The sequence below is a fragment of the Melanostigma gelatinosum genome (genome assembly GCF_949748355.1).
Source record: "Melanostigma gelatinosum genome assembly, chromosome: 22".
Classification (NCBI taxonomy): domain Eukaryota; kingdom Metazoa; phylum Chordata; class Actinopteri; order Perciformes; family Zoarcidae; genus Melanostigma; species Melanostigma gelatinosum.
Window position 1 is genome coordinate 5,707,518 of NC_136655.1, and position 6,000 is coordinate 5,713,517.

Below are 6,000 nucleotides of genomic sequence, written 5' to 3' on the forward strand. Positions count from 1 at the left end.
TGGACTGTCTGCGACTCCGGCCTCTGAGCACAGAGCGCACCAGGCCCAGGTGTGCTGACTAATGCCCTGCAGGCCTGGAGACAGAAAACACAGAGCAACAGCAGTGTGACGAAGGACGACCTCAGGGTAAACCAAGAGGGACTGCCTTTAAAGACAACAGTCGGCCATTTTTGTCCCTTAGTTTGGAAAACCTGTCGCTCTGTACAGATACGGAGCATTCGTTCGCTTTCATTTGGGTCGTGTTTCTGGCCATGTGATGATACACGGGAAAAGTTTGAATTATTTTTGCTGATTTAAATCGTCCAATCCAAAGATTTGTAGTTGCTGACAGTGCAGTTTCCTCATGTTCTGTCTTATAAACTAAGAGATTGCTTTACCACTCAAAGCCAAAGTAGCAGCATGTTAATTATCCCAACCAGGTGCAAAATGGGTGAAATTTTTTTATTTTAAACTTTCTCTGTGTATCTGTATACTAATTTCTGTCCTTGCTGCACAACTGAATTTCCCCTCTGCAAAGGCTCATCTTATCCTATCTCATCTTGCACCAGTGAGCCATTACTGTTCTGTGACACGCTGCTTCTGACTCTTTAGTTCAGTCGGCAATTTAATCTGCTGCAGGTTGATGTTGTGTTTCTGTGGCTTTCACAGCCTTTTAACAAGCTCTTAACCACGGAATGATGTGTTTTAGATCACGGCTGAGTCGACAGCGGTGCTTGTCACCAGAGAGGGGAATTCCACCGCTGCAACCTCCTGACTCAGTCAGAAACACTCATGATTCAGATCGTTCAGCTTGAAGATTAAAGATTTGTTTGAACATGTAGGCCTACTTAACGGCTCTACGTCATGAATGTACTGAAAGGGTATTAACTTCCCCTTTCACCAACTCGTGAAAAAACTGGAATTACCGCCGAGTTCGCATCCATGTCTGTCCACCAATGTCATGATTCAATTGTTTCATCCCATTAGACAATTGTGTGAAATTGTCATAACTTGCGCATTCTTGAGTTATGCCCCAAAACACATTTTGGGACGTCACGTTGACCTTTGACCGCTAAAGTCTGGGTCTGATGAGAGCAATGAGACTGATCCACACAGAAACTGACTCATAGAAGAAAAACAATAAGCTGGAGGAGGCTAAACATCAGTGATGATTCCCCGTGGCCTTCGTCTCTTTGAGCAATCATGTTCCCATTACACTGATTCATCCATTCGCTTCATAAAAAAAAAAGTTCAACAGTTCAGTTTCTCGTTAAACTTTCTCTTCCTTCCATGCTGTTTTTACTTGTCTACCGGAGAGCCTGGGCTGTGCTGGGACACGTCGGATGAATCAATCCTTGTAAACTTGACATGACTTGACTCTTCCAACTTGATTTCCCTTCTGTGTGTTACTTTTAGTTGAATACAGTCCTGTTTCGTAGGAAAGAATCATGTCTTCACTGGGAATAAATACTCAAAAGACAACCTCAGGTTTTCGGTATTCTTTATTTCAGCATTAAAAGACTCACACAATCCATGTCCATATCCATATCAACGATCTGTCTGATGCATGATAATGATGTCCTGTCTGTTCATCCATTGTCACAGGAGCCAGCATGTCCATAGCTGCCTTTTAAAAAAATGTAATCGTGACCAAGATGTTTCCCTTCATGAGCCGATGTTTTTAGTCGGAGGCGATCCTCTCTGGCGGCTGCCCGAGGAGAGCTGCCTCTGTGTCTGCTGGTCCAAGTCCGTAATGTACTGGTGGTCCTGGACGTACATCAGACCACCAAAGGCGTCCACTATTCCATAAAGGACTGCAAGGACGCTCAGCGCCGTTCCAAGAAAGTACATCTTGAGGACTGCAGCCACCATGGTTCCCGTAGCAAAGGACAATTGCTGCAAAGGAAAAAGATTGATCAGTTTCAAGGTCAGTTCGGCTACATTTGGGGTATTTGTTAATACAGATTTAAGGAGATTTTTGGAGATGTTTTAGATTGATAGATATTTACATTTAAAGCAGTCATGCATGCATAAATACATGTTGGTGGTTATTTTGGGCCAATTTAAAACAACAGTACGCATGTTTAATTAATTATTGCAGCACATAAGGATTTTAAGAACAGGAATTGGTCGAAAATGAAAATGACTCGAGTACGGAGAGAGAATATCTGGAAAGGAAGCTATTGTTCCTCAGACCACACTAAACAGGAAGAGCCAGGGTATTGGTGCAGTTTGAGACTGTTGGAAATTTAGAATTTAGGATGATAAGCAACCCCAAAAATAACCTTTTTTGATTTGTTTTCTATTTATTTTGACGGCAGAATTGCTATTTGGTTAGCAGGTAGTGGAAAATATTCAATATTTGTCGTCAAAGTTATGCATACGACTGTTTTTATCTTCTATCTTCAATATGCTTTAAACACGACTCTACGCTTCTCTTTCCTTTTCCGAAACAAAAGCCACGAAACACCACGGCTGTTACAAGAGTTACTGTCGTTTTGTTCTGCGCGTTGCTTTACTGTGGGCTACACGAATTCGACTTGAAACTGAAACCACAGCGAACGAAACTCAAACGCAGATGCGTAGGAAACGAACTTGAACGCAGCATCCCAAGAGAGCACATGGCTTTAGAGACGGTAGTGCAACACGACGCGGTGTGATCCGCTGACATCGCGTCTTTTACATCAGTACTCCTGAGACACTGTATTTCGCTGGTAAAATAACTTACCAGAGGCTCGGCTGATCTGCAGTGTCTCTTCCTTTCTTTGTCTCTCTCGTTGCTGTGTGTGGGGCTGAAGGAGCCCGGTTCCCATCAACAAACAGGGCAGCTTTATAAGATAATATCCGCTGACATCTGTTGGTCAAAACAGAGTTTTCGTTCTTCTTAATACTCGAAATATACGAGAAACTGTTGGAACTCTGGAGCTGAAATCGCACAGTTGCTGCCTTGCCTCCGTCTCCGCTGCTGTATGAGCTGCACATCAAGCAGCCTTCAATTATAATGCGTAACAGTGACATCACGTTGTAAGTAGCAGCAATAATTTCCTGAGAGTTTCACATGACCGCGGGGGAGCTCAGGAGTTTCCATTGGATTGTCATTCCATAGTTGGAGAGGTAGAAAGGTGGCTTGTTAGTTAGTTTGTGTCCCCTTTCCTGCATTTGTCTTCTTTACTGTTGATGAAAACAACTAGTTATTATATTTATTTATATTTAATTATATTTCCTGTAGATTTTATCTCCCAAAAGCTTTATATACTGCCTGAAACATTTTTTTATTTATTGATTAATTTACATGCAGGAGAATGTGTGCTATGTTCACCCTCTTAACCTAGCCTGTTTGGCATGGTCACATTTGCTAATTAGCACAAAATACAAAGTAAAGTTGTTTCCAGTAGTCATTGGCTTTTGGTCAAATTAACATGTATGCCTGGTGACAACACTGGATGGAAGATTAAAGGGGAACTCTACCAATTGTACACATTAGTGTCCTTTTGAGGCATTTCACCTAAAACTACGAATGTCAACTTCACGGTGGTACGAAAAGTCAGGGGATCACCAATGTCTGTAGGGTTCATCCTCTCGTGACAATGAATGTTCATGGCAATCAATCCAAAAGTGGTTGAGATATTTCAGTCTGGTTGAACTGACGTTTAGTTTATCTTCAGTGTTTTTTTTTAGAAACTTAAGGTATGGTGTCGCATGATAGAGGTACCATATCTTACCCCAACAGAAAATGTTTAGAGCTGGATGATATCTCGTGAAATACTTGTTTTTACTTCCTCATTTTGGATCTGGTCATAAGACAATGAGTACTTTGTTTGAAAGGTTAGGTTAACATTTACAGACAAGGCTCGTCAGACCTGTTCCTACACCTGCCTATCTGGAGATTCCAGATTTTTACTCTGGAAATGTCCCCATTCAAAGAGAGTAGTGCTGTCCTATCATGGTTTCACTTCCCCTGAGGCTTGGCCCTGTTTTTTGAGGAAACTCCAACCCAGATAGCCATCGGCACAGTTCACTGGGAGGATAATAGCACAGATGTAGAGCTCGCCCTTGAATCAACACCAACTATTTGACAGGAGATTCTATGACTAATCGGTGCGTCGTGGTTTACGCTTTCAAGACAATATTACTGTAAGATGTGAGTCAAGAAACGTTGAGTGCGCTGCAACGTTTTACTCACCCAAGCCTGCCCAGTTGTAAATTATTCCCTCCGTGCGTTGCTTCTTGCTTTTGTCCATTTCAGATCCTTTTCAGAGACACAAGGAGTGTTGGGATTTTCCCACGGTTTGAAAAAATGCACGAAGTTATGTAAGCGGCTGTTGGAGTCTGGGTCTGCTCTGCAGTTTTCACTGCCAGATGTTGAGAAGCTGTAGAGGAAAATCAACATTAGAACTGAACTGAACTGAAAAGCAAGTTACGTAACGTGTTACAAATGATTCTCTCGGACAGATAAAGAGTGACCAAAACAACCCCTTACATGGAGTTGTTTTCTGTGAGAACAAATAGAAACCACCCAGATTAGAAGTCCAGATGTGTCCTGTTTTGATTGAACAGACAGGTTTGACACAGGTCAAACAGACCTGTGTCAAACAGGTTTGACACAGCTAAAAGAAGGCGTGAATTTTGACTATAAGAGTGATCTGTAAAAAGCAGTACATTGGGAGTCGTTTCAATATGCTGAACTTGTTGATGTTGGCTTGTTCTTATTAAAACACGACCCGCTGGTGGCAACTCCGGTTGACTCTCTGTCCTCGTCATTTTTCGCTACGACAAAGCAGCCAACAATTCAGATGACTCATCTGCACCCAGACATGCAATCCTTTTGTTTTTCATTTCACTGCCTTGACTCAAAGGTGCTGACTCTCAAGGAGGAAGAGTGGTATTTCATCATGATCGATCTTTTAAGCTGCTGCTTCACTAAAAGGTTCGCAGAGCCAGTTAAACGGGCAAACACTGGGACAGAGAGAAAGTACGAGACTATGAGTCAAAGGAAACTCTTTAGTCATTTGACACATAATCCACCCAGTTGTTGACTGGTGCTCATTGAAACAAATGAAGCAATGTGCACATTATGATGTGAAAGAATAAACAAATAATTAACTCGATGCAATTCATTTAGTCGTCACTTTCAGTTGCTGTCCATTGGCTGGAAGCATATTCTCATTTGCTTCCTGCAAGCACATAGTTGTCAAATATAGTACAGTACATCTGTGCAGGGGAAGTAATGCAACTGCACATAAAGAAATCCCTTAAAGGGGCAATAAAACACTTCATCCACTAGGTGTCAGTGTATGACAGTAAAGAGCTGGGGGCACATGTTTCAGGCTCGGAGAGTCTGTGTATGTTGTTTTTAGTCTTCGAATGTTGAATTGTTTCATAATAGACATTGTCCTAGCAGGCTTGTCATAGTTGAAAAAGCACATGTGTTACGAATCATATTAAATGTCTCATTAAGCTGTGAAAGTGCGACAGTGAGCCGACATATCAGGGCCCTGCAGCTGACGGTGCACTTCCAGTAATGCCAGTTAGTTACAGCGCTTTTCCTACTGTCACGTGTCATAATGTGAAAAATGCCTCATGCATATACATTTGTTTATACATTTTATATTAAATAAAGTAAAATGATATATGAGTGATTCCAAACTAGACAGCTAATATACTGTAAAAAGAAAAATAAGTGAGTCAAAATCTGGTTTTAAGTTGACATATATTTGATAAATCAAACTACTGCACGGACTGGAGTTCTGGTTGGTCTCTGGGAGTATAAAGAAGCTGCCATGTATAGTCTTTATACTTTGTGCCAAATGGTGAATGTGTATATACTGTATATTTCTTGCCCCAGGGTTTTTGTAACCCAGGCTGTCCTTTTGCTTTCTCTGACTTTACAGAGCTCTCACCACAGCCACAGAATAAGTTATACAAGTTATTTTACAGGCTGCGTAGTACTTTCCCTGAACCAGTACACTGATTCTGATGAGTACAATTGAGTTTTATTTAAATATCACTGCGCTACTTCTG

At 41.5% G+C, this 6,000-nt stretch overlaps 1 long non-coding RNA gene across 1 annotated transcript; it reads right to left on the bottom strand.

Moving 5' to 3' along the window:
- Positions 1-1,520: 1,520 nt before the first annotated feature.
- Positions 1,521-4,283, bottom strand: LOC306796190. Its single transcript, XR_013773038.1, has 3 exons — positions 4,163-4,283; positions 2,708-2,833; positions 1,521-1,875 (listed from the first exon to the last, which is right to left on the bottom strand). It is a non-coding gene; the product is annotated as an uncharacterized lncRNA (long non-coding RNA).
- Between the last annotated feature and the right edge of the window lie 1,717 nt (positions 4,284-6,000).